The sequence below is a fragment of the Tamandua tetradactyla genome, chromosome 16 (genome assembly GCF_023851605.1).
Source record: "Tamandua tetradactyla isolate mTamTet1 chromosome 16, mTamTet1.pri, whole genome shotgun sequence".
NCBI classification, from domain to species: Eukaryota; Metazoa; Chordata; class Mammalia; order Pilosa; family Myrmecophagidae; genus Tamandua; species Tamandua tetradactyla.
In genome coordinates this window covers 35,021,472-35,031,957 of record NC_135342.1, presented here as the reverse complement: position 1 = coordinate 35,031,957, position 10,486 = coordinate 35,021,472, and the positions used below count along the sequence as shown (strand labels likewise).

The 10,486-nt window shown below is 47.7% G+C and overlaps 1 non-coding gene across 1 annotated transcript; it reads right to left on the bottom strand.

The window, feature by feature from the left end:
• Nucleotides 1-376: 376 nt before the first annotated feature.
• Nucleotides 377-559, bottom strand: LOC143660487 (U2 spliceosomal RNA). Its single transcript, XR_013164084.1, has one exon. It is a non-coding gene; the product is annotated as a U2 spliceosomal RNA (small nuclear RNA).
• Nucleotides 560-10,486: the final 9,927 nt, after the last annotated feature.

The following is a 10,486-nucleotide window of genomic DNA, read 5'->3' as shown; positions in this document are numbered from 1 at the left end:
TGGTTTCCTAAAGCTGACAAAATGCCATAGACCAGAAATGGCCCAGCTTTTAACAACAGGGATTTATTAGCTTACACATTCATCATTCTAAAACTGTAAAAATATCCCGATCACAGTATTCACAGGACGATGCCTTCTCTTAAGACTGGTTACCAATGAGCTTGGGCTCCTGTGTCAGAGAGAAAGGCACATGGCAGTGTCTGCTGGCCCTTCTCTTCCGGGTTTCTTCTAGCTTCTGGCTTCCCTGCCTGTGGCTTTTTCTCTGAACTTCTCTGGGCGTTTCTCTCTATTTCATCTCTTAGCCTCTGTGTGTGTTTTGTCCTCTTTTTTGTTTGTTTGTTTTTGTTTTTGTTTTTGTTTTTTGATATCCCAAAAAGGGACAGGCACCATTGCTGGAAGTACCAGAATGACCCGTGGAGTGGACGGAGCAAGCTCCTTTTCCAACTCCCTCTTCTAAAAATCAATTTAATACGTTGTCCTCAGATAGAGAACATATCAGATATTAAACTGATAAGAACAGATACCACACTTGATCTTAGCCAAAAGGCTGAGAAGCGATGTGTTTTGTCCTCTTATAAAGGACTCCTGGAAGAGAATTAAGACCCACTTTGAATGCAGTGGGCCACATCTCAGTTGAATAACCTAACCAAAAGTTCCCACTCACAATAGACCTACACCCACAGGAAAGGATTAAAAGAACATGACCTATTCTCGGGTGCGTACAGCTTCACACTACCACAATGGTGCTGATTATAAGTGGAAATTACCCCTTTCTTATCATTCCTATTGAAATGTAATCACCATGCTGGCAATCACTTGTCTTATTCATGTGGAATCCCAAGCACTGAGAGTTTTGCCTGACGTGGTAGATATTAACTAAATCTTTGTGGAACAATGAATTTGCACAACAGATCCTTTTATAGCACATTCTGTGTGCCAAGCACTTGTAAGCGCTTTGAAAATATGAACTCACTTAGCCCTCCTAGGAGCTTTTGTTTGTAGATGCTTTCACTGTCCCACTTCAGAGATGAGGAAACTGAGGCACAAAGAGGTGAAGTAACTTTCCCGGAGTCACGCAGCTAGTGAATGGTTCCGCCAGGAGATCTGGCTGCAGAATCGGTGTCCTTCACCGCCACATGCCTCATAGGTAAAATTTCCATCTCTTCCCAGAGCCCAGAAATGTCCACCTGTTGTGGGCCTCCTGCTGTGCCTGAGCACTTGGTCTGATGCAGGAAACAAGTAGTCTAATCCATTAAAATTCCTCTTTCTTTAGCATTGCTGATTTTAGCTGAAGTGCATGGTACGGGGCGGAGAAGCCCAGGCTGCATCCACTGGAGAATCTGGGATTAGTCCATTACTAGGTCCAGCTGCTGCCCATGGGGCGGCACAACATCAGGAGCCGACTGCTCCTGACCCCACATGACTTAGAACCATGCATCTGCAAACCAGCGCGAGACGCATGCCACTGTGAGCCATGACAGTGTTCAAGAAATGCATTTTTCATTTATTCTATTAGTAATACCTATTACGGAAAACAATGGAAAAAGTAGTTTTTCTTGTGCATTTGCTAAGCTAGCCAATATACCCCATTCATACCAGCCTTGCTCCAAGGCCAGCTACTGGCTGTGGGCACTTCAGATGGGGGCCCACCAGGAAGGGGTTTAGACCAATGGATCCCATATACCCCTGGCCTGGCCTTATCTCTTTCAGCCCTACCCAAAGCCCGCACATATGCCCAAGAACAGAACAGGGATTGCTGAAAACGTTTACAGTCCACATGAAACTCCCAGGAACTGAATGCAAATTTCTAGGCCAGGAGTTCCCTCTCTAGCAGGGGGAGGCCTTGCACCTTGGGTGAAACTCTCCAAAGCAGCCCGCCTGTCCCTGAGATGTAGGCCCTGATGTGATTGTGCTGTGTTTGCAGTTGCACAAACATCCAGGGTGAAATCCAAGATGCAGTGATACATTGGCAAGTGGGCTCTGGAGAGGTGGGGAAGGGCACCATGAGCATTCTGTGACACGCCTGCCACTCTGCACATCACCTCTGTCCCCACAAAATACTCCCTCTCTCTCCACTGCTGCTGCCCAGACATTCTCTTTGCCATGTAACTTCTGCTTCTCCTATGCTTTTGCTTCCTTGTAACTTCACTTGTCATGACTGCCCGTGGCCCCTTTCACCTTCTAGCTTCTCTGCTGCTTTCAACTTCAAATTCAAGAGTGCTTTCCCACACAGTGAAGGAGTAAATACCTGGGAAAATAACCACAAAAGCCAAGGCTCTACCCTGCTCCCTGCTCTGCTTTCCCTTCTCCTTTCCCTTGTTCCATCAGTGAGGCATCAAGTCTCCCAGGATTCAGGAAGGCCAAAGAAGCCAGCACAACCAGTTTTCCCTGAGAAAATGTTAGCTTACCAGGTTTGCAGGAAGTCAGAGCCAAAACATCAAACTACTTTGGAAAGGCCCTGCTGAATGAATCTGTCCTTTGGAAGAATGAGCTGGCCCACTTCACCTATTTGTACAATCGCTTGCAGAGGGTGGGAATTAAAAATGCAGTTGCGATAAAACAGCCTGGTCCTGAGAGAGACCAGCTCATGTCCAGGCAAGAAGCCCAGTTTTTATACCATTTTATTTCCTATGGTCAGGATTTCTGACTCATGAGCTTGCCTAATGTGAGTTTACACCAAAAAGGCAGATCCATTCTCACAATCAGGATGAAATCCAGTGTCTGGTTAAGACTCAAACCTTAAGCTGTGATAAGTACACCAATGTTTTTGTTTGTTTGTTTGATTGTTTTCTTTCATATGGGCAGGGACCGGGAATCGAACCCAGGTCTGCAGTATGGCAGGCGAGAATCCTGCCACTGAGCCACCATCCCACGGCCCAGTGCACCAATTTTTAAATGCCCTCCAGCAGAGGTGGCCACTGGTAAGTGTCCCCCCCCCCCACTCCCACCCAAGGAACTTGAGGGAGAAATTAAGCACAACCTAGAGCAGTGATTCTCAGCCCTGGTTACTGTGGAATCACCTGGGTCTCACCCGAAAGGTTTTTATTTCATTGATGCTTGGGTATTGGGCTTATCTAAAGTTCTCCAGATGGTTCTAACTTGCAGCAAAAGTTGTGAGCAATTGACTAGAACTTGGATGTCCTAAGGCCACACATGAGTGGTTCAGCAGCAATATAAGATCTGAATAAGGACCTGGGGGTAGAGGGGAGAAGCAACCAACTGGAGGCCTAAGAAGAAAGAAGCCTCCAGAGACAAGAGCATAACTTCCACCAAGGATATAACACCCGCTTCTTTCTCACCACATTTTTGCTGCATTCCTCCATGATGACACCTCCACATAAGTCAGGCATCCGTGTCAGCAGCCAAGAGTGACCGCCCTCACTCAAGTTCCTAGCTGCCCACGGATGTGCGTTCAGACTGATAATTAGAATTCACTACAACTCTCGTAATACAGGGCCCCATCCATAGCCCAGGCCTTCAACCACATAAGCTCTAGCCCAGTGATTTAAAACCTCAGTGGACAGATTCTCCACGCCTAGTGGGCATCTCCTGGTGGACTGCCCCCTCTGATGTCCACTCAGGAGGACCTGAACTGTGGCCTCAGATGCAAGACTGAGACGTTGCAGGAGGAACTCGCAATTATGCACAGACTTGGATGGGAAATTTGAGGAAGAGGGGGCAAGGACAGCTAAATCTGTCTCCCCTTTGTCCTTCAAATCTCTTTCCAGAAACTCAGCTTAGCACCCAGCCCAGCATAGATGCAGCCTGCAGTACTTATAGCCAGTACAAGGCGGGTACGCTCGCTCGTGAACCTCTCTCATAATGCCGGAATCAAGACAGCATAATTAGTCTTCACTTTCACAAGTAATAAATACACTCAAATTAAAAATACATTTGTACCACTCATTTTACCCCTGCATATATCATAACATGTAAATACACATTCCACTTGTCTTTTGCTAATCATTTACTTTATATTCTCATGTTGGTCAGCAGGGTAAATAACCATCTCTTATATCTCAGTATCATTAATATTCTTTAAAATTTATAGGTTCTTGCTTAAGGCTGAATGAGGTTGTTGCATATGGCGGTGGAAACAATTGGAAAATTTGCAAACTCCACACCCGGTTGGCTTCTATTTGCCATGCTAAATACACATGTAAGCCCTCCTTGTTGTGAGCACCCAAAAGTTTCTAGTCAGCTTAGTACTTAGTGAGAGGTATTGTTGAGATAGGGCCAAATTTGTAATTAGAAGATTTTGATTTGAATCCCAGCTTGGCACAAAATTGTTCCGTGACTTTGGCCATCACCAACTCCCTGGTTTTCATTTTCTCAGTAAACAAGAACACTCCTATCTACCTTACCTACTTCATGTCAGGATCAGGAGGACCTGACCAGGTCTCCACCAGGTAAGAGGGGCCAACTGAGGCTGGGAGCAGCGGGGAATGAGAGTTGCCACCAAGGAAAGAGAGAAGGGTACAAGAGCTCTTGCAAGAGAGGGAACAAAGGACAGGAAGGCTACCAGAGGGTCCAGGGAGCAAGCAATCTTCCTGGACCCCAGTGAGCAAGGGAAGCAAGGAAGTATTCCCTGGCAAGAGCTATAGTGGTGAGGGATGCAGGCACTGCCAGGGACATGACCCCGAAGCAGGGAGAGAGCTGAGCAAGACATGCCCACCTTTTGCTCCTGCCTTCCAGTTTCCTTTTGTTGCCTCCTAGTGGACACTGGAAACCAGCCAATAAGGGGTCAGCTTAGTGGGCCTGGGGAAGGGCAGCAGAGGAGGGAACATCATGGTGGACAGGGGTCAACAACCAGCACCTTCAGCCCCAGGGAGGAAACAACCTGCTGCTTCTCTGCATGCAGTTCTGTGGCACCCAAACGACAAGACGTCCCCAAATGCTTGTTTAGTCCCAGATGTCCTCAGGAAATGCCCCAGTCATGTCCTAGAATTTCATTTTAGGAGAAAATTGTAATTTGGGAGCTGGGTGGAGCTTGAAGGGTCAATCCAGTTCAAGCCTCTGTTTGAATGGAGACCCGAAGAGAGAATGTAGCTTCTTCAAGAGCACATAGCAAGTCAGAAATGGAAGAGATCAGGTCTCCTGGCTCCTAGTCCAGTGTCCTTCTCCCCCATGGGGCAAAGTCCATGTTAAATGCGTGAGAACAGCAAACAAAAATTTGAAAATAAAAAAATAAAATTCATGAGAATGGTGACTTTGTGGTACAGAGAAGCGAGGAACACAGACTCTAGGGTGAGATGGCCTCAGTTCACACCCCTGCTCCTACAACTGGCTTGCTTTGTGAGTGAGGGCGAGATAGCTAATCATGCTAAGCCTCAATGTTTTCATCTATAAAATGGAAACTTTAAGCAGTACCTACTTCAGGGAGCTGTTAGAAGAAGGAAATAGAGCATTACAGTACTTAGTCTCTGGAAAACAATAAGAAACTTTCCGTTGCCAGCTCATCAGAATATTGCTATTAATGACACTAGTTCTACGTTCTGTGTTTTCTCAGCCCGAGCATCTGTCCCTTGCTGGGACGTGGAATCCAACTTGGTTAGAGAACTCAGCTAGTTAGCCAAGAGTCCGGCTCCTTCCATCATTTCTTGGAGAGTGAAAGTTCGTTTTGGTGCCACCCTGGGGATCCAGGGATCATGCTTGTAGGAGCAGGAGCAGGAGCAGATGGAAGCCCACAGGGCTTGCTCCAGCCTGGGCTTGGGCAAGGTCATGAAACTGGTATCTCCACACGCCACTGGCATCCAGGAGGCTGAAATGAGTTCACACTTACGTTAAATATGCAAATCACGACGACCGAGCCCCACTGCCTTGATTCTGAAACCCAGCTCTGTCTCCTCCATCCCCCGACTCCCTCCACAAAGCATCCTTAGCTAATCCTAGGGGTCCTTAGTGGGTGCCTTTCCCATGCTTACAGATCACTCTACCGATCCACCTACTACAAATACCACCCAGAGGCTGCCATGTACTTTCCCCTCTTCCTGGCTCACCTGGCCCAGGTCTGTTTCCATGGAAACTGCCTGATGACACCCTGGACCAAGAAGTTGTTTCCCAAATCCAGGGGCTGTCATAGCAGTACCTGTTCAGTGCAAAAAAAAGTTGAGACTCAGGCAGTCTCAACTTCACAGAGGCCCTTGGGCATCTCCTTGCTACTTACTCACCCTTCAGCAAGGCTGCAGATCACTCCTGCCCCCTGCTGCCCTATCCCAAATGTTTCCCTTTGGGGTCCTCACCTGTCCAGGTACCCTGTGAGGTCAATTCTTACACCAAACAGAGGTTTGAGTTGTTTAGGAGGGAGGCCACCGGTCATTCACTAAAGCCCTGATTTGGGAGCCCCACCCCCACCCCAGCAGGCTGGAGGACTCAGAGTAAAAAAATAAAGTTGCTCTTTTTTGGATGAAATAGCCTGATAACTGCAGAGAAAAAAAAAGGCTTGAGAAACATCATCACCATCACCTTTGGTCTTTGCCTGTGTAGACCTGGCTTAAGGCTTAAATGTAAACCCATGGTGACTCTAAAAGCTGCATGAATAGTTCATTTCCCAACAAAACTGCCATACAGGGAAACAGATAATTTAAGCAGGGACAATGCTTCACCAGTATGCACATATTAAAAGTTTAAAATGACAACCCAGGGAAAGTCAAACAGAGAGAGAAAGCAGGGAAACTGAACTTTTATTTCATTTCTTCCAGCTGGAAAGACTGCTCCATTCTAAAGCGGCCAGAGCCCTCTTCTCTATCCTTGCTCCAAGCTTCTCCAACAAAGAGAGAGAGAAGGAGCTGGGCGGGAGGTCGCTGCCACAGATGAAGTGTTGTGGTAGGAGCCTCTCCTCAGAGGGGCAGAGGGGGAACAGAGAGAGAGAGCGCCATAAATCCACAATTGGAAATTTACTCTACAGTGGATGTATTCCTGCCCCAGAAAAGCAATCAAATGCTTATTGTTGTCAGATTCATGTAAATGAGGTCTCATTTCTAACCCCAGAGCATGCCACACTTTGGCACAACATATTTTCTAAAGATTTCACCAGCGATCCGCCCCAGCTCCAAATCAATGTATGGGCTATAGATTATTGATCACTAAAGACCCAGAACACAGCCTCTCTTTCACTGTCAGAAAGAGAGCTATTGTTCTCTTTCCCAGGCTTTTAACCATGAGTCATCATACATTTTCAGACACCGAGCAATTATTCACAGTCAAGTTATCCTACCCAAGCTTATCAAGAATTTAAACTGAAAAATATGTATATGTGCCTCCCCGTGGCAGTGCTCTAGATACATGAGAAAAGTCAGAAAAACGCCGTTGGTCCAAGAAAGAACTCGGAGCCTTTGGCTTTCGATTCTCTTTCTAATATAGAGCATTTTCAACGAGACTAATATCACAATTCTGTAAACCTGCCAGCAGATAGAAGTTACCACATTATTGTGGTCTGTTTCCGAGGACAAATAAAGCATGCCGCTCTCCAGTGTTCTGCAGAGCACGCCACGCTATAGACAGAACTGTTTCAAGTCAACACAATATGAAAAAATTCAAAATAAAATGAAAAGTGTCTGAAAACAAACCAACATAAATATACAGCAGTCCTGTTAATTATGATTATTTATGATCATAAGAACTGGCACAATTACCGTGGCTTCCTTTCCAAAATCTCACAAACTTGTTACTATACAGCAGTTTTGAGTTCTATAGGCTTTCAAAGGTGGCGTCCTGGAGGCAAAAGTCGCTTTGGGTATGGATAACGCACGTTCCGGGTGTGAGGGCCGCGTGCAAGCGTGCGCACGCGTGTGTGTGGTGCTGACACACGATGAAAAGCCTGCTTGGACCTTCCAGCTTCGCCCAACGTTAAAAAGCACCGGAAATGCCTTACAGAAGACTCTGATGAGACCCCCCACCCCCCGCCCCCAGGCCACGACCCACTCCCCCACCCCCAGTCTATTAAACAAAGTGCTCCAGTCACCTGCAAGGGACCTGAAGAACAAACCAGAAATCTGTCCCCTTGGGGAACCGGTCTGTGTAACATCACCGCCAACACTGAATATTTCATCAGAGATGACAGGGCTTTTCTCTTCGCAGCCCCCCCCCCCCCCCCCCGCCACCACCGCTCTGCCTTCCATGCCACTCCCCCACCCCACTCCCCCTTCCTGGTGTTTCCTCCCCTCGCTTGACAACTAGTCACGACCACATCACTGTCGTGCGCTGTCCTTGCAAACTGACCTCTGTAGTGCGCGGCGCCCAGCGGTCATGCTGTCCTCCTCTCTCGCCAACCACATCTGACAGGAGACGCGGCCATCACGGCAGCGGCTCCTGGCACCTGAGACGCCCTGGGACCACACGGGTAGACCAGGGGAGTCCGCGTTGTCTCCGGACGAACGGCGGAGGGAAAGACATGACATCTCCGCCCAGGTGCCCATGTCCGAATATTCAAGAGGTTCGCCATGCGGGTGATGACGGCAGCCCTCCCAGCCTGCCAGGGAGGGGGGTGCGGGAGGCAGGGAGGGGCTCGGGGCGAGCATCTGGCCCTGTCCTCAATCAGGGAAGAAGAGGAGAGCAGGTGTAACCGAGCAGGGATGGCAACTCGGGTTTGGGGGAGAGGGGAGTCCTCCCACCCACCTACTCCTGGAACCCCTCCATGCAGACTCCAGACCCCAAAAAACGTGGGTGACCATGCAGGAAACCGAGAGCCCAGCTCTTCCCCTGGGGCCACATCTGCCCACAGGCAATCCCCCCAGGAGACAAAAAAAGGTTTTCATTTGTCGAAAAGGAAATAATTCCTTGAAAATACGACTTGGTGGCTTTGCATTGTTGTATGCTCTTGCAACTCCGTTTTGGTGAAGTGTCGAAGTGGAGAAAAACGTGAAGTATTTTGACTGAACTAAATGCTTCCATGGAAAACAGAGAGCCCTAGAGAATATCCTAAGACTTGAAGAACGTCATACTATTTTAAGCAGGTGACAGTAATGTCATTGTCTGAGGGGGTAGGGTTTTTCTCTAGATTTACAAGAAAAAAAAAAGTAAGTTTGCTTCAAAAAGAGAAAGTTAAGTTAAAAAAAAAAGAAAACATGCAAAAACCACCTTTCCCTGTTGCATGGATAATCCGTAGACTGCAATCACACATTTCCCTGCTCTTGGTCTTTGGCAAAACTAACCAGCCCTATCAGGAAAAGAGCATTTGGTAACTCCAAGCAGAAAACTAAACAAAGTATGACCACACTCCCCAAATCACTCTGATTTTTCCAACTTTCATTACACCACCCACTTCAGCATGGTTGTGTTTCATTCATTCACAAACCTGCCCCACGCCATCCCTACCAGCCATTGGGGATGTAAAAGATGAGGACAAACCCAGCCACACACTTTATCTAACCTTGAGCTTAACGTTTGTTCTGGCTCTCTCTCCTCTTTGCTTTCCCTTTCTTCCTTGGTAGTACTGAGTAGTCAATAAAAGGCTAAACATCATCTTGAAGCTACCCCCAGTCCCACAGCACAGGCATTGGCAGAAAGCTTTCCTTTTTATAAGTGTACACCATAAAAATCTCTTAAGAGGTGTCTTGCAGACATCTCGTTAGAAGACCCCACCAGGACCACCTCTGCTTGCTGGCACCCTCTCATCTCAAGCTGCTTGCTGCTTCCTGCCATTTAAACCCCTCATTGAGAAAATTCCTGGAGGGTGGGACCAGTCCTGGAACTACTTGGTTTTCTCTCAGGTTCCTTGTTGAGGACAGACAAGATCCCCCTTCTTTAGGAGCTGGAAGAGACTAAGATGCCTGCTCACCGGGGCTCTGTGGTGTGTTCCCATGCACATCATCCCCACTTCTCACCTCCCCATATTCAGGTCCCCAGGCTGAGACATCCACCACAGAATCTCTCCCCAGGGCTTTAGGAGAGGTCCCTCCCACATCCCCTTCCCACGTCATCCCCAGATGCTCAAGTTGGGCCACCAGTTCCAGGGATTCTAACTGCACCAGCTCTCCAAAGAATGTTCTGCTCCCAGCCCAGAATGCCAGCCTCAGAGTTTCTCTCTGTGCCTGGCCAGCTGCCTAGTTGGGTCTTAGCCTCATTACTTGGAGCATCCTCCTGGTGCATGTTCCACTCTCAGCAAACTCTTTCATTCAGAAGGCGGAGCTGTGAGACAAATGTTAGAACCAAAATGCTTCTGGTGGCTTGTGCTGGAAGGAAAGAATAGCCCCGGATATCCTGGGCCCACCAAGGAGGAGACATTTAGACAGAGATGCCCATGACAAGGAGGAGGCAACTGGTCACCTCCAGAGGACATGATCAAGGGCAAAAACCCCTGGCAGGACCAAGATTTGTTTGTTCAAAGTATAGAAAGAAGATTCTTGTGGTTGGAGCATAGTAAGCAAGGGGCAACAGTCAGATCCCATGGGGTCTTGCGGGCATGGCCAAAAGGCAATGTGTTATTTTAAGTTAATAAACTCTATTGCAAGGTGTGGAGCAGGTGAACCATATGCTTTGTTGCCCA